The sequence below is a fragment of the Lemur catta genome, chromosome 8 (genome assembly GCF_020740605.2).
Source record: "Lemur catta isolate mLemCat1 chromosome 8, mLemCat1.pri, whole genome shotgun sequence".
Lineage (NCBI taxonomy): Eukaryota > Metazoa > Chordata > Mammalia > Primates > Lemuridae > Lemur > Lemur catta.
This window is the reverse complement of record NC_059135.1, coordinates 53,442,950-53,461,551: the sequence shown is the minus strand read 5'-3', so window position 1 is coordinate 53,461,551 and position 18,602 is coordinate 53,442,950. Positions and strand designations below refer to the sequence as shown.

Genomic DNA, 18,602 nt, shown 5'->3' with positions numbered 1-18,602 from the left:
ATCGTTTTTTCCTCTTCGATGCTCCCACAGCCCTTTTTACAGATGTGTATTAAAGCACGTATCACTGTTATTAGTGTCATAACTCCTGGTTTCGTGTTTTTCTCCTACTAGAGTCTGAGCTGTAGAGGATGGAGTTCTATGTCTTTATTTAATGTTCCATCTTCAGTGTATCACCCAGGTGCCTGGAACCAAGCACATGCTCTAAGTGACTGATTATTATTAGGGTGTTGAATGTTATTAACCCGTTTACGAGAAAGAGTGTGGGGGTAGTCAGAGACACATACGGCAGGTGGAGGAATCGTAGAATTTTTAACTGTGAAGTATTTAGGAATTATTTTTGTCCTACGTTTCCCTATCCTGCCATCTTACAGATGGATAAAGCTGAGGCTGAAGAGGGAATGTGGCCGAAAAGGCTGAGGGATGCAGTCCCCAGGCTCGCCCGCATCTCCATCTATTACCCTCTCCTTTGTGCAGCACCGTCTTAAAGAGGCCTCAAAAGTGGGGATGGACTAGACACAGTGTATTAATTGGAGAGTTATTAGTAAAATTGTTAATACTTATTTCCGTGGTGGAGGAAGCCGGGTATTTATTAGTGGACAATACTACTTCCTTCTAGTAGTAGGAAGCAAGCGCATCAGAGAATTTTGGTATTAGCTCTTTCATTTGTGGACAAATCAGCTGATTCTCTATCTCCCTCAGTTTTTCCTTTTGGAACATAAAGATAATTCTCAGCCCGTGGTATCGCCTCTACCATCTCTGAAAATCTGAATGCTTTTTAAAGCTGCTATGAATCCATACTGGCCTTTGCAATAGCAGCTTGGTGATCTGGCTTGTTATGATCACCTTAATATTTTTCTCCTTTTTCATGAAAGATTGAACTCAAAATAAAAAACAGCCTTTTTCAAGAGTTTCCCATATTTATCTGAGTGATGGTGATTTCATGTTGCTAGAGCCAGTTAACTGCTGGATGCTTATATTCTCCAATTGCTTAATGGGGAGACTTTGACCTGGCGAAGAGCCCAGTTGTCCGTCTTCCTGGGGCTGGTAACCACTTATGGGGAAATAAGGATGAGCTTTAATCGACTTCCTAGACACCTCTTCACGGAGGGAAAGGAAAGCGTGAGTGCTGAAGAGCAATTTCTGAGATTGATAGGCAGTTTGAATCTAATTTTAAATATCAGGAAAATCATATTTATCATCTCAAAGATCATATTTGAACGATAACTTGCAAGCTAGAACCTTTCTTTTAATATTTATAAAGTTACGTTTTGAGAATTGCGGCACTTGTTTCTTTTCCTTACTGAAGAGCTGGAAGAGATCACATGATGCCTTCTCCTTTCAAGTTAATGGGCTTTTAACATCTTTTTGGCATGTTTTACAAAGAAAGAAGTCCGTTTTTGCTGGATTTTCATTGTTCAAGCTTTGGCAATAATACTTATGCATAGTAATGTCAGTAAAAGGGTCTTATTTGCTTACAAACAGATTTCAGTTGTTGAGAGACCAAATTACGTACTGTTGGTAGAAACATGGGCAGTATTTGGTCCCTGTTCATCAGCCTACTTTGTAATTAGGATTGCGTCCAAATAACAAATGCCTCTTCTCCCACAGAGGTCATTTCAACTTGCAATTCCCACTCACAGAACAAGGTTTTACAAGGGGGCATGTGTATACACAAGGATGAGCTTTAATCAAATAAATATGTACACATATATTTCGGCTGCCCCGTGCATCTCTAATTGTATCTGATTTGTTACTTTTTCATGTCAGCAAGGAAAATTTTTAAAATATGGATAGACATTCTGTAAGATTCAGGTCCAAGCCAATATTTAAACTTATAGACAATGAGTGGCTTCTCTTAGCGGATTTTGCCAAGGAAAACTTAACTCCAACATGCAAAACTGTTTGAGGTGCTCTCTATTCCTGAGATTTTATCTACCAGTATTTGGGAATGTCCCATGGTACACTGGGTATGTTTCTATAGCCATAGAAAAAAGAAAGATATATGTCTCAGTATTTTACACTTGTCAAGGTCAAATGCCAGTAGGGCCAATGCCTGCAAGGTGAAAGCAACATTTGAACAAGCGTCTTACTAGTGAACAGTGACTTTAGAACACGTAAGGAAGGAAGGTCCATCGTGAACCGAGAGTAATTTAGAGGTTTTTTTATTTTGGCAGCTGAGGTTCTGACGCCAGATCCATGATTTTGTCCGAGGAAGGCTGCTGGTGACATTTGTAGTGGCTCTATTTAAGGAGAGGATGTTGATGACTGATAAGAGTCCAGGCTCAGAGTCAGGACCTGGATGACTGGCGACAGCCATTTCCACAGTTGTCCTCGGGGACTATTGGGTGACCTTTTGTTGTCTCTTCTGCCTTTTTTTTTTTTTTTTTTTGTAAGTGGATTTCTAATTGGCCTGTACTACAGGAGAACAGTTTTCTTTACAGGAAGTTAGGTTTTGTATAAGTGAACCTTCTTTTGAAGATTGATCATTGGTTATTTTTTGAGGTATTATTTCTCCATTTCTGCAAATAAGGAAACAGGGGGCCAAGGGGGTGGTTTAGAATCTCATTTATGTAGAACTTCATCTGTTGAGACTTCTTCCTCTTGTCACGAATCAGCCAGGTAACTGACTCCCTCCTCTACCCAACATGTCTGTGGTCTAAAATTCCCAGCATCTTTAAACCAAGACAGAGGGCTTAAAATGAATCAGTGAGAAACAAGGAGGGAGTGGTTTGAGAATACCCCTGCAAATAATTCTTTGCTATGGTTTAGCCTGCAAAGGAAAGATCTTGTCTCACAATTTTTAATTTTTTACTCAGGACTGGATACATTCTTGACGGGGATCCAGTGCAAAATGAACACAGGGGGTCCTTTGTTCAAAAATTATTAAGAATTTCGAGACGGTAACAGCACAGCATTAAACTAAGTGCAGGGCTCTTGCAAACAGGGGGTTCTGTGGGACTGCACAGGTTGGGCACAATCATGAAGCCAGCCCTGATTTTACGTTTCTCCCTTTGGTGAGTCTAATGGCTGGTCCTTACCTGATCTTAACCGATATTACTCTGTGACATCTGTCACATAGTAAATTTCAGGTGTGTGTCCCCAGTGTCTTCTGATTTCCTTTAATCTCTCGATGTGTATTTTGCCTCCCTTTCCTCTTCTTCCTTCTCCTCCTCCTTTTAAAAAGGCATTTGCTTTGGAAGCCAGCTTTGATTTCTGCTTTTATGTTCCCTTTCCTCATCTCACTGTCATGACATCTGTTTATCTCAAAATGCTGGGCCGGTATTAAGCTAAAAGGCTCATGTTAGAAAAGTGAGACTGATTGCAAGAAACAAAGAGCTAAATTCATTGACGGTTGTTCTGCATGGTGGGATCAGAGGCAGATGGGGCTTCGATGGAGGGTGCACGTGCAGCGTGGAGGGCTGGGCGGGCGCCTGCGTCCTTTCCAAATAAACAGTGAGTACAGAGGGTCAGGTATAAAAACAACGAAGGAATGGGACTCAGTCTGGGCTTCTTCTAATTGGCTTAGAAAATTCTGGTGATGGTGAATATAAGAGGCTTTATCAAATATACTTGGAGAAAGCTAAGTAGTGTGTTTGCTGTCATCGGTAGTAGCTTCCCCCAGCATGTTAGACGGGCATTCCTTCTCATCCGTTATCAGAGCCCAGGAGAGTGGAGGGAAGAGTGTCTCTAAATGATTGAACGTACTCAGGTCAGCAAGTCCCCTCCTTTCCTCTTACTGCTCCCTTCACCTGTTTTTATAAAATGATCTCAGGACCAACTTCCAGGGTGGGAAGAAGTCACAGCGGACGAGGAAGGATGGATGGCAGTTCTCAGCCCTTTGTCTGCGCCGTGAATGGTGGGCTTGCAGGAAAGGTAGAGGGTGGGAGCAGCGCAAAGTGAAAAAGTCTTGGCTATTCCTGAGCATTCATTGCCAGAGTCACCTGTTCCCCGGGGAGCTCTGTCCCTGAGGTCCGGCTAGGACATCCGCATGGCCCCCATCAAGCACTTTCTTTCATCGATTAATGGCTTGTGTTTGGAATTCAGTTTTTTACCTAGCTGCATAAATATGATGTAAAGCCTTATACATTTACTCTGCTGCCCTTTCCTTAGCGATATTGAATACGTGCTGTGACTGACCTTCCATTTCAGCTGTAGCTGTGACAGACAGCCCTGTGGACATCAGTGCCCCACCCTGGTTATTCCCAGTCTCTCAGCTTTTCCACCTTAGGACTGTTTCCTAAACCACAAGAATTTGCACAGGCTAAACTCAGGGTAGGTGGGAAGTTTGGGGGGGAGCAGGGAGTTAGTCCTTCTGGAGGTACACTTCAAATAACAGGGGACGAGAGTCAGCAGGTAAGTACCTCAGACTCCTGTGCTTTGGAGGCACAATTCTGAGATGCATTTGATAAGGGTCCCCAGTGGGATAACCAGCTCATTAACAAACACAGCCTTTATTTTCTTTTCCTCCTTCCCTATCTCACTTTTCCTGCCTTTCACTCCTGCTTCCTGGAATGGATCACCTCCCAAATGAGCTACATCCGGGTTCTGCTTTCAGAGCAATAAAAATTAAAAGATGCCCATAAAATGAATAGGGTGCAATGTTGGCCAGGCTAGTGTGCTTATATGGCAGCCCTCTGTACAGCTTGGTTCAGTGGTGACATTCTTTGGAACCGAGGTCTTTGAACTGATAACTAAAAGAGAAAATCAGAAAATTAAAAATATTCCTTATATTGAAACAGTTCCCATATATTTATGGCGTCTCATTGTATATTCAACTATACAGTAAACATTTACAGAGATTTCCCTCTGTCAGACACCATGCTACGGGCTGGTGCTAGAATGGAAGCATCTAGTCTACTAGAGAGAGATGATGCTAGAAGTCTCTCCAGAGTATGATGAAGACCCAGAGGAAATGGTCAGTTGTGGGTACACGGTTAGGAGTTGTACAGGACGGGAGGGTGAGAGCCAGCAGGACAGACAGAGGGAAGGGCATCAGCAGATGGGAGGATGCCCCAGCAAAGGCGGGTGTGGGGCACAGACAGCTCAGTGCTGGGGGAACTGCAAGCAGCTAGGGCACGGTTGGAGGTTAGCTTAGAATCCAGAGATGAAGGCATCTGCCTCATGTCCTGTGTGAAAGACAGTGAAAGTCAGTGAAGGAACAAGGAGCGTTCCTGAAACGTCATGAGCACAGCAACAAACCACAAACCACATTCTTGCAGAGTTTGCACTTTATGAAGCAGACCCACAGATTGCTTGCCTAAATCGTGGGAGGTGGGCACAAGGCTTTTGACTCGGGATTCTAGGCTTTTCAAAAAAACGTAATGACTTTATTTCCATTTTTTAAAAATTGACTCTCTTGATTTATTCAGAGCCTCAGGGGTATAGGATGTTATTATATCAACTATCATATTTAATATGGTGCATTTATTCAGAGCAAATCATAACTTTGTCTTCTTCATAAGAGGGCTCCAGGAATGCCGGCAATCCTTGAAGTAATGGGAATGTAAAGCACCTTCCCTGAACTTGATTCTTCGAGCCAGAGGCAGGTCCCAACTGTAGTTGATCTTCTCTTGTCCTGTTTCAGATATCATTGCCTGAGCTCCCGCCACCAGCAGTGTGCTTCCACTTCCAAATGCTCCTGCAGTCCTGGCCCACTCAGTGCAGCACCAGTGTTTACAGTGCCACAGTCTAAGCAGTACATAGTTAGATCCACACCAGCAGAAGATTCTGCCCAAATCCAAAGCCCCCATGTTACTTCATGATTCTCTGCAAAGATCTCGTCTTCTCTTCTCTTTCTTTTTTTTTTTGAGACAGAGTCTCACTCTGTCACCCAGGCCAGACTGCAGTGGCATCATCATAGCTCACTGCAGCCTCAAACTCCTGGGCTCAAGTGATCCTCCTGCCTCAGCCTCCAAAGTAGCTGGGACTATAGATGTGTACCACCACACCTGGCTCATTTCTTTTTCTTTCTTTCCCTCCCTCCCTCCCTTCCTTCTTTCTTTCCTTCCTTCCTTTCTTCTGTAGAGATGGGGTCTCACTCTTGCTCAGGCTAGTTTCGAACTCCTGGTCTCAAGTAATCCTCCCATCTTGGCCTCTCAAAGTGCTAGTATCATAGGCACGAGCCACTGTGCCTGGCATCTTCTTCATTCTTAAATGTAGAGACATAAAGGATCAGAGCAGATGTCTGTGTGTGTGCAATGCACATATCATCAGCAAGACCTGTCACACTTGTCAGGTCTACACAATACATATCCTTGTCCCCATGGACCACTGTGCCACCTTCTTTCTTTACTCCAAGAAGCATGTTCGCTGCCTGTTTGGTGTGCAGTGGTTGGTAGAGAACATTAGAGTCAGATGGGTTCCTTATGCTGATCTGTGGTTAGGCCTTTTTAAGTTCATTTACAACTTCCTCAGTGGATGCTCTCCTATAGAAACAGTCATCTCCCCATAGTACACCACTAGCTGAGAGTCTCTTTGCACTGTGCAATATTGCTTTCCTGTGATGACTTCCCAATTTTAAACTTCTTTCTGCAAGGTGTACAGTAGAAAATTAGGGCTAAGTGTTATTAAGGTTCTAATTCTAGTTCTTACACTTTTCTTGCTATCTTTCCTTGTCTTTTTATTCTATAGAAAAGGATTTAGTGAGAGAGAGTAGAAGAGTTATTTTGAAAGAAAGAAAGAGAAAGAAAGAAGGAAGGGAGGGAGGGAGGGAGGAAGGAAGGAAGGAAGAAAGAGAAAGAAAGGAAGAAAATAAATTTATTTTGGAAGCAAGCATAAGTGACTCTGACCAGAGAAACAGGCCAAAGAATGACACGTTCATTTCAATGTGGATAGGAATTTATACTGACTGCAAAAATGAGAATTTAATGAGAAGAGAAAACTGATCTGAGACTTTGTGAGAAGCGGGTGCTGAAATCTGGCTTTGCTCTGAGGGAGCATTTCAGAGAAACTCAAAAGAATGGTATCCATGTCTTACCATCTGTTTTCTTATTCCAGTTTATACCAACCTTTTGAAAAGATTCATACTTACACAGGCACCTGCATATACTATTTTGGCCTTTGAAGTGGGCAATGAACATTGCGTAATAATTATTGCAAAATTGGACTTGACCTGCGTGTTCGTTGGCCGATTGATGCTGTACAATGAGCATCTTCAAAGGACACCAAACAGAAGAACCGTTTTTGAATTTTCTTTAGACAATTCTCTATAGCTTCTGGCGTGTGAGAGAAGGTGGGGAGTGGAGAGCAATTTGTTGTTACTTTCTGAGTCTGTTTTAAATGCTCCCTTGGCAGCATCCCCGCAACCATCTCGCTTTAATGTTTTCTGTTCTTCTTTGTTTTTAATCTTTTCGAGACAACAGCTGGATTCTGCTGTTAGTACTTACCCTTGATTTCCTGTCCTGTTGTGAGCCATTTGGGTGGATTTGTTTTGTTTTGTTTTTTTTAAAGCATGTGGCATTGTCCTTTTCAGTAGTATTTAATTAAAAGTTTTGCTTTTTAGAACTTGTCATTGGTAACCACTAGAAAATGGAGCCAGTGGATATGTCCAAGGAGTTGGAGACCTTTCTCCACCCTTGCAGCCTCCCCCTCTGAGGGCTGGGTGCTGTCCACCAACTCCCTGCTTTTGGGGCAAGATCACACTTTACCTGATACAAACTGCATGTGTTGATGTATCATTTACATGAACGTGCCAAAAAAAGGGCTTATTTCTTGAGTTATTGTTCACCATTTTTGTGAAAAAATGGTTTAATTTTATATACAGTATTTTATGTAGAAGTAATGTACTTTTAACTTGGTTCTCTGAGACTGCCAACCACAAATTTTATACTGACATAATTTGTCCCCAAAATATATGGTTGGGTCACCAAGGGCACTCAGAGATGAATATCTCATTTTTGTATATGGGAAGAAGGGAGTTGGGGAGAGGAGGGATAAAAATAACACTTTCTCAAAAAAAAAAAAACAAGAAAAAGAAAAAAACAGAATTTGTTCCAAAGCCATTCAGAATGATTGGCTTGTCCAGATTATGAATTTATACAATGGGCTACATGATTATGAGAATTAAAAAAATTAACCCACTTTTGGCCAGATTCCTCACACTCCCAGTTGTTATAGTATTCTCATCTATCACAGCTTTATTTAAGAAAATTATAGTGAAAATGGAGGCCCTTCTGGGAAATAAACCAGCAGTGAGAAAGACTATGAAGATGTTCTCTGAAGAGTCAAGTTTTAAACATTTTTTTACAATCCTCCATTCTCATGCCAGAGTATATGAACTGCTGAACTTCACACAGACTGGAGGAATTTAACATACAATAAGAAAACAGAACCTATTGAAACCATCGTGATTTATCAAATCTTCCTTTTCAGGTCTTTGATTTAAAGTGTCCTTATTGAGACAGGACAGAATAAAATTACTCAGTGAATGAAGGATTTTAGGACTTATAAGAAAGTTATTTTAATCAGTTTTTTATCTTTTTTTGAGATAACATAATTTGCAGGATACATCATGGTACACTGAATTATAATCTACAAATTAGAGTATAACTGTGCAATTTGTGTTTAATTCTCTTGCTCACATTTTATATTAGGCATATTTCTTTATAGAGTTTGCAGTATTGTGAGTTTTTCATAAACAGCTATTTAAAGCCATTCCCATAATCAAAATAATATTTATAGATATTTAGAAAATGATTAATCTCAGGATTGTGGCAAAGCAGAAAACCTTATTGTGTGGGTTTGCCACCACCACTGCCACCCCACAAAAAAAAAAAAAATATGAAGTTTTGGTTAAGTTCCCTGAAAGAGCATAGTGAAAATTAGTTTCTTTTGGAACGATCATACAATTGAAAGACTAATTTAAATTAGGAGGACACACTGGGCTTGGCAGAGGGCATTGTGAGAAAGCAAAGCATAATTTTCCTCCAAACAAAGACGGGCTTGTTGGAGAGCATGCTTTATTGCCTGGAAATTCTATATATATGCAAAGTCGTTCATCAATTCACTGTTGGGTTTTGTGTGCTTGGTTTCTCCTTTTGTTTGGAAAAATCAAATGCGGAAAAAAGTAAGCCTAGCTCGGCATGCTATAGGCACGAGAAATCTGCACATGCCAGTTCTCTTGGCACGCAGCGTTCCCGTGTGCCGAGCTGCCTGTGGGAGGGATGGTCAGGCTTGGGCTTCGTGCGGGTAAAATCAGCATGTGCGCTTCATCAGAGCCCACCCGGAATTTCCGAAAAATGGCTTTCCTGCATCTTTTTCTGATCCCTCACTCTGACAGCCAGGAGGGTACACTGGGCAAGTTAGGTTCCCATCCTGAAGTCCACTCAGTGTTTTCTGTCTTTTTCCCCCCACAACTTTCTGGAGATATAATTCACATACCATACAATTCACCCACTTACAGGATATAAGTCGATAGTTTGTGGTATGTTGTGCAACTAGCACCACAACCAGTTTTAAAACATTTTTGTCACTTCACATTCCAGTTAGTATTCTTTTGCGATCCAGATGTGGGTAAATTAATTCAGTGCAATGAAGGTGCCGATTCTCTAGTGTGCTTTGAATGAGTTCTTGTCATTGGAATTGCCTTTTTCCCTCCGTGCCTTAGCTTCACGGCACAGCAACGGCACTCACCACTCAGCACGGGCACAGTACTTTATAGTTGGCAACGCACTTACTGACAAGCTCCAGATGCGAGGCCTGGCTGGCAGCATGACCAGGTTGGGGGTGAGTGGTCCTCAGGTGACTGGGCTGGGGGAAGAGGGACCGTGTTATTTGGCAACATCACTGGGGTGGCCTGCGGGCTGCAGCCTGAGCATGGCTGTGTGAGGTCTCGTCTGGGTGGCAGGAGCAGGAGAGCCAGTGGCCAGAGCAGATCTGAGCTAAGAAGAGGGATGTGGGACCAGGTGGATTTCTGTACAGGAAGTTGGGGGGCGGGTGTTGGGGATCAAACATCAGCATGGAAGAGTCTCAAAGCAGGAGGTAGAGATCTGCAAGGGAGGAGGAGAGCACGGCCAACATCTGGACAGGCATGAGGTCCACGCCTGAGGAAGAGGAGCTGGAGTGGGGACAGAAGAGCCAGGCAGGTGGCTGCTGAGTCCTGCCCCCTTTAGAGGAGTTCTGTCTGCGCTCACATCATTCCACCTCATGCTCAGCATCCCAGACCACCTTCTTTTTGCTCTGTTGGGGCACTTCTGGTGCTTGCTTTTCTGTCCCCCACCCTGTCCCCCTAAGACCTTTCCTCAGACCCAAATGTGTCACTCTATGGACCCATTTGGACAAGCTCCTCTGGTCAGCATTCTCCCTAAAACACAAATCCCTGACGCCCATAGGTGAGGTGACCGGCATTTGGCCAGCTGTCCCAGCTCCATCAGATGCAGACCGGCTGGACCCACCCACTTCTGCTTGGAGGAGAGTGCAGAGGACAAATCAGGACACCACTGTCATTCACAGGGGGTGAGTGGCTGGGGTGGGCCAGGCAAGATCCCCCTGGGTCGTGGGGTCCAGAGCCAGAGTCCCTCACCTGGCCACCCTCCTCGTGGGCTGTCTCCACATCTGTCCTCAAAGGTGTCATTTTCAGCTTCTGACACTTCCACTGAGGAAGGAGAATCCTTTTTTCCAGATGAGCTGTGCACTGTGTATATGAGTGGGAAAGTGGTTGGCAATAGTCTCTCTCCTGGTGAAACTTCTAAGGAACTTTCAATAAGACACTCCTCCAGTCCCTACAGTTTTCTCCTCTCCAGATTGTTCTTTCACTTTTTTCCATCAAACTTAAATATACCTTACTATTCAATAGATATTGCTTAAAAGCCATGTATATATTCATTGGGATAAAATATAATATTATTTTTAAAATAGGCATTTTATTAAAATCTACAATAATATTAAGAATACCAGTATGTTACAAATATTCATGTTTCATACTTTGGGTTATCCTAAGCATGGCACACTTGTATCATATGGTTTAGATTTTGTGTTGGCTGGTAGAAAGGTCGTTTCTTTCTTTCTAGTACTATAGAGATAATTTATAGGGAAGCCCAGTGTAGCTGTTTTCTGACTGAGGAATTGACATTTGAAGTTGAGTTTCTAGATTGCAACAGAAATCTGTTTTTGTGTGTGATCAAAGATTAATCCAGGTAAGGCAGCGAGATGCTTTGGCTGTTAACGGTGGAGGTTGGATATAGAGTGTCCTCAGGCCTCAAGCCAGTCCAGTGTGGAGAGTACAAGGGAGCCAGAATGTGCTTCCCAGAAACCCTAGTTCCAGAAGCTGTGAAGGTGGCCCCCGAGGGCAGTGGCCAAGAATGAAAATGACAGTGCCTAGGAGGCAAGAAAGTTCAGACTTGACCCATGGTCGGCACTGAGGCCAGCAGGACCCCCTGGTCAGCTGGGTGGTGCCTGGAAGAGATATTTACCAGCAGTGAAAGAACAAAACATCAGACAGGTGACAGCATTGTGGCTCTGGGTCATCTATACATAATGGGTAGTATTTCAGGCTAGAACTAGTGGTATAGGGGACAAGAAATGTCCCCTAGGTAGGAGGGGAAGGCAGGGCAGGCTCTGGACTGCATCTCAGGCTGAGTGCCAGTCCCAGCCAGGGAACAGACATGCTTGTCAAGGGAGAAGGCACAGCACGTGAGATGCAAGTAGGGCTTCGTAGCCTGAGGTGCTGCCTTTCTTTCCACCCGGATCTTTCCACCCGGATCCCTCCTCCCCACATGCCAGAGAACTGGCACGTGGCACCCAGGGGCAGCTCTAGCCATTCCCTGGTGCTGAGGACAGAGCTCGCCACTCCAGTGAGGACTCGCTCAAGAGGTGGAGGCAGCTGAGCCTGCAGAATGAGGGACACCAGAGCCTGGCATTGAGCAGAGCTGGGGAAGGCAGGTGTGGATAGAATAAATGCATTAAGAACAGTCATTTAAAGCTTCAACTCTGACTGCTTTTCATGTTTGATAATTTTTGGTTTTGATATGATTTTAAGTGTACCTAGCAAAGCTGCAGCAATAGCACAAAGAACTCCCCTAGACTTTTGCCCAGATTCTGCCAGTTGTTTACATTTTGCCCCATTTGCCTCCCCTGCTCTCTCTTATTTTTTTCTGAATCATTCGTGAGTACTTTGGGACATTGTGCTCGTTGGCTCCTTAATATTGCAGGGAATGTTTCTTTAGAACAAGGACATTTTCTTATATAACCATAATACAGTTATCAAAATCAGCAAATCTGGTTCCTTTTAACACTAATAATATTCAGTGCCATCCACAATGTTTTATAATTTCTGTTCTATTATTTTTAAACTCTCAGTGATTGAGGTTTTCATTTAAAATTTAATTAAAGTTCTTTTTCTCTTCTGGCAGTTCTGGAAGAGACAGCAAACGCAGTATTTTTTCTTCAAATATATTACACAAGAAGCTTTTGCCAAGTTTACAGAAACACAATTGATAGTCAATGGCATTATTACGTAATGACACCAATTAGATAAAGCCATCAGAAAGAGCAAAGGAATGTTCTGAGTGATGTCCTTCATATCTGTTTGCTTCGGAATTAAATTTTTACAGTGCTGTCTCATTTTTGAGAATAAAACTGAAATCAGACATGGGTTATATGTGAGTCTCTTAAAACTAAATTTTCACCAATGAGTGTATTTTGGCACTAATTCCGAGAGAGCAGACTGGGTGCTCTATTCCTCTGTACTTCCTTTTAAGTTACAAAATCGATTAGCATTCATAGATTTTGATGGACTAAATTTAGGCTTTGTTTTTATCAGCATCAACTGATCATCATGCCGCTCCTGGCCTGGCCCTTCTCTTAAGCAAGAAGCTTATTTATAAAGAACAAACATCACAGAGATATTTGACCACGTACATCATATGATTTCAAATAGCCTCTTTCATCATATTTCCAGATCACTAGCATTATGTGTGTAGGTCTTCAGGCATTAGGATGATTTTTCTTTCAAGCATTAGTTTTTTTAAATGAAAATGTGCCCTCTGGCAGTATCAGTATGAGAAGAAACAATGATGCAGCGGAAATGGGAACTAATATTTATTGCATGCCTCAGTCGTGAGGAGCTTTACTTGGGTTATCGCATTCAGTTCTTCCATCAACCATGAGGGGTGCCATGGTAATATTTCTGGTTTATTATCGAGGAATCTGAACCTCAGAGTGGTTAAGAAATTCAATCAGTGATTCATTCACTCAGCAAGTATTCCCTGAAAGCTTCCTATGTTCCAGGCACTGTGCTAGGTCCTAGGATGCAGTGAGAAAGAATATAGGTGTGGTCCCTAGCCTGTAGTGGAAGAGAGAAGAAAGGCATTGAGCCACATACACCAGATGCAGTACTTACCAGCACATTATGGGCACGCTGATGGGAGAGACATGATGCTGAGAAAGAGAATGAAAGAGGACTCTTGTAGGCAGGGGGTTTGGGAAAGGCCACTACAGGGAGGTGATGTAGAAGCTCAGGTGAGTAGAATCTGGCAAGGCCAGCTGGGTGGGAAGTGCATTGCAGGCAGCAGGAGGAAAGTTCAACATGTTGAAGGATCTGAAAGAGCCAAGCATGGTTGGAAAGGAGCAGATGGGGAAGCATGTGGGAGCTGAGGCTGGAGGGGCAGGCAGGGGCCAGGGGATGTGAGGGCTCACAAGCCTTGTTAGCACCAGCAGAGATTTGCAGAGCTGGGATCGGAGCTCACGTTTGCCTGGATCTTAAAGCTTGTATCCCCCCAACTCTCTCAGCCTTGCCCATTCTCTGGGCCCCACCCCCTCGGACACATGGCGCCCTAATGTTCTCTTCCACACTAATTTCCAGAATGGGTAAAGCACTGCTTTCATTATTGACACCTCCTGGTGCCAATAGGAAAAGTGGGGTCTAATTTGTTATTTGATGATATAGAGGGAAATTAGAAAGCATGGGGCCTGGGTGAGGCCCAGAAGAACACATCTTGCAGAAAAAACGGAGATCTGATTATCTAGAGCCGAAAGATGATAGACACCAGGAACCACTCAAAGGGTGGATCCATTGAAGGGGTGCAATATTCCATGATAAACAGAAGCTTCCCAAACCACACGGAACTATATTTTGGTGATTTCCTAGAGTCAGTATCAGTTGAGATTGACAAGGATGTTTCAAGGTTGTTCATGGGAACTTGGAGCAGCAATGAGACACACTGATCATGGAGGGGAGGGAGGAAAGCAGGCACACACAACACGTATGGGCAGAAAAGCTGCCGCAGTTTGGAAGGAATCAAAGTAGAAAGTCTCCAAAGGTGAAGAATGACCGAAGCTAAGAAGTAGCGTGCTCTGGGATGTTGAGTGTACACAACAGATAAAAGTCACTGTCCTTCTGTAGTTTACCTTCCAGCAACCAATGTGCCTGGAGATGGCAGAAGCTGGGAAAACATGTGGAAACTGTATCCCCCGCCCCAGGGGACAGTTACTGGGTAGGATTGGAGTTAAGGCGACAAGACAGGTGAGTTATGTATGAATGCTTTTAGAGAAACTGGCCAGAAAATAACCTGAGAAATGCATAATACCTGTGGCTCAGTGGTTTTGCATTTTGAGGGACAGAGCCAGAAACTAAAGGGTTGCTTCTACAGTGGGAAGTTTTGCTGTCTATCTGAGCCAGCAAGATCTTCCCACCCCCCTGAGTCTCTACCTGGTCCCTCTGCCCCGCCTGCCACCCTCGGAGCCGTGCACAGTAGAGTAAGGAAGCAAACACAAGGTGCTGACAGTTTGCGCCAGTGGGATGACAGTCATGGGCTATTCCTTTCTGTGCAATGATCCTTTATTTTAGGTGTTTAAATAATCAATGCATCCTAACCCTGTATTATCAATATGTAAGCATGTTTTTGGAATTTCCATGTTTTCCTGATTTGTATTACCGATATTACTGTTAATTTTATAAGAGCAGAGCTTCATATGTTAGTTTCTATTCAGAACAACTGTACAGACTATCCATCACCCTTTGAAGACCAATATGGTTAAATACAATGTCAATCAACTGTTTTTCCTTAAACAAAGAGGCAGCAGCTGTTTTTTTCACCCTTCACAGTCCCATTTTATCTGTTATATGGACTGTAGTAGCTTTAGACTTAGTATAATGAGAGGTATAAGGATTTACTATGCAGTAACACTCCAGAGCAGATCATTTTATGCCTTCCAGTTAAGTAGCATTGACCTACTGTGTGTGTCTTGCTCTCGATTTGAGTTTCCCTAAGAGAAGCTCATGGCTGATTAATTACTTGAATATACAGAGTGTGCACTAACTAAAATTACATTCAGCTAGGTGAGCCCCCTGAATCTTTGAACCTTTTAGTCATATTAAAAGCAGATATGTTGAGTGCGCTTCAGCGAGAAATCGGAGGCTTTAATGTTGTTAACCGTAAGTACTTGGAGATTGTTTCACCTCTGCTTTTAGAAATGAAGCGTCTTTATCTCCCGCCACCTTTGACACCACTTCCTTTCCTCTTTCCTCCTCCTTTTCCCCATCTCAGGCCCTTGGGAGGGGCCCCCTCCAGGCCTGCCCTCCCCCTCAGCACACAATACCTTCCTTGTTTTCCCATCAGAACTATTCTCCAAGGCAGCAGCCAGAATGATCTTTTAAAAACACCACTCTGTTATTGTCACTTCTCCACTTAAAATGCTTCCTGTCATACTAGGATAATGGGAATCCTCGCTGTGACCTGTAAGGCCTCACCCCCTTCTCCACCCTCCCTGATTCCCCTTGGCCTCACCCTCCACCATCCCGGCCTTCTTTGTCCCTCAATACCCAACCTGTTCCCTCTCTCCCTTGAAGGCTCCTTCTCCCTTCTCCCAGCCCCTCCTCAGCCTCAGATCCAATGTCATTTCTCTGCCTCCCAAATCTAAATGCCCCACCTTTCACCACCTGACCATGTTTTCAAAGCACCCCATGCTTTTTCCCTTCTAGCACCTAGCCCTATTGCCCTGATAGCGTTATCTGTATGATCATGTGTGAACGCTGTCCCCCCCCCCCCCCCCCCCCCCCGCTGGACCGCAAGGCCTGTGTGGGCTCCACCATGCCTCCTTTGTCACCACTGAACTGACATGCAGTCAGTATTTGTTGACTGACTCGATGACTGTGTATTATTCTCCAGTTACTTCAAAGTTGATCTGACTACTCTCAATGACAGAGTGAGACTTGATTAAACCATTATTGCTCACAAGTAATACTTCTTTCATTTGATAGTATGTGAGCATCCCTACACCCATTGGTCAGAATCTTGGGCACCTTCACAGGCCACTAGGAGAGAGCATTTCTACCACGTGGTTTTCTCAGCAACTGTACTTGCTTTCTTGTAGCATCATCCTAGTTGTGCTGTAGTCTAGGATTCCTAAGTGATTCATGTTCGGCAGGCATCTTCCACTAGAGCTACAGTGTTATGACCACACTCCAGACTATGTCTCTCAGCAGGTTGGCGGTGAATTAAGAATGGCCATGAGTTAGCAAGCAGAATTTTGCCTCCACTTATAAATATCTGTAATCAGGCCAAAGGATGTCAGTAAACGTTATTGAAAAAGTGGCAATGGAACTTCTTTTTGCCCTATTATGCCAATGCTATAGAAATCAAGAAACAGGGAAACAGAATAACTTGGCATAAGAGATAAATGCAGTCCAGCCAGCGGTCTATTGTAGGAAAAGCAGCACACGTAAACAGAAAATTTCTGCTTGCAGGTTTCCATTTATAACTGCTTTGCTTTTTGCTCCTTTTCTACTATTCGCGTGTTTAAGAATTCTCTAGCTCTCTGGGATTTTAGAGCAATGTGTCACATCCATTTTCACATCTACTAGAGGTCGTGAAAGAAACTCTCTCCAAGAAACATAGAAAAGGGGACCTCTTCGAATAGCTCTTCAAAGCTTTCTACTGTCAAATCACAATGCTCTGGAGAAAGTACAGAGGACTTGTTTCTTGCCATGACATTTTATGAGCTCAACTTTAATATGCTGGGAGAACCTAGTACAGTGTAATGAATGGGACCTTATGATGAGACACGTCCCCACGTCCCCAGGACAGTCCTTTGCTATTCGTTCCCAGTCTTGGGTACTGCCCACTGTATACTCTTATTCTGAACACGTGCCCCTCCCCCCAGATGTTGGCAGCAATGCTGTCAATCATCCTCATGGCTTCCTGTTTTTAATGCTTTTCTAGGGCTGATTATCCCAGCCTGGGGGTCTCAGATATGTACCCTGTGGAGCTACTGATGCTCTCCCTATTGCCTGATGATCACTCAGGGGGAGGGGGAAGGCAGGGGGACAGTTACTGGGAAGGGGTATGCCCAAAGCTCGGTCTCTGCCTGGCTGCTGCTGGCCAGGCAGGAATGTGGTGGCAGTCACGTGTCACACAGGCCTCCCTGGTGGAGGCTCCTGCTGGCAGCCTGGACGGGCCTTGGCAGTGGGCAGCAGCTTGGAGAACACCCAGAAAAGATCTTACAGAGTGCCAGGAAGGCCTTGACCTCCAGGGTAGGGAGTCCTGCCCTGCCAGGCCCCTGTCTTCTCTTGTCATCGATGGCCCAGCTCAGGTTTAAGCTGCCAGCCTCCCTTTCTTCTCTGAGTCCTGCTTTGCAAATTGAGTTGCTTCTCACAGAGTGATGTGACTCTATTGTGTCTCCTTCCCCAGCAAATGCTACCGGACTTTTGTATGCCAGCTCCTGGGCCACATCTGGGACCTAGGAAGCCCTTGTGCACATTAGAAAAAAGTGCCCCCTCTCCCTGGGCGTGAGCAGCCCCAGGCCAGGGCTCAGGGCTGGTGGAGCAGGGCTGGATGTACTCCTACCCCACCTCAGTCTGGTGGTGGCTCTGCTGGCCTTCCAGCCAGAATTCCTCAGTGGCCTCGGTGGGGGCAATTAGTTGACTGAGAGGTGGACCAGGTTTTAACCTTTCTGAGAATGTCATCTTTTGTCTCTTCCTAGAAAACAGTACAGTTGGTCTCACCTCTACAGTTTGATTTGGGGCCAGGCGTCTGGCCTCACTACCCTGAGGACATCCTCCCTCCCTTTGTGCCCTGTTCCCCTGCCACTTCTTACTCCCTGCCCTCTTCCCTCTATCCTGACCCACAGGCACTAACTTGGCTTTAAAAACTGGCAAATTGTAATTTGTAAATTAATTTTTAAGGGATTCTGTTAATAAGAAACAGCTCTGATGGTTGAAAGGCTTTACTTATGTTTGTTTTATTGAGTTATTTCTGGGCTTTCTCTCTCATGCTCTTCCTTTCTCCAGCACTTTGGAACATGTCGCTTTCTCCTTGGACCATTTTACCATGTGGATAAAAAATAGGCAATAAATTATAAAACCATTTAAGAAAGCATCTTATGTAAATTCTTCTTGTTCCACAGCCCCATTTAGCAGACGGACCAATAGGTGTATTGTGGGTCTTTATGTTGTGCGCACATTAGCAGGCTCAGTCATGAGAAGTTGTAATACAGAAAACATTCTTTCCCAAAGCTGAAAACTGTCTGGTTGGAAAATATCATCAAATATACTCTGGTCAGCTTAATTAATCCTTGGCTTGTTATTAAAGTTACCAGCGTTATTATTATTATTATTATCAGCAACCATTTATTAAGTGCCTAATAGGTGCTGGGCACTGTTACAGATT

At 43.9% G+C, this 18,602-nt stretch overlaps 1 protein-coding gene across 5 annotated transcripts in view; it reads left to right on the top strand.

Annotated features, from left to right (window-relative positions):
- Positions 1 to 18,602, top strand: part of RAPGEF4 (Rap guanine nucleotide exchange factor 4) — a 283,558-nt gene that overhangs the window by 127,968 nt on the left and 136,988 nt on the right. The window lies entirely within an intron of this gene.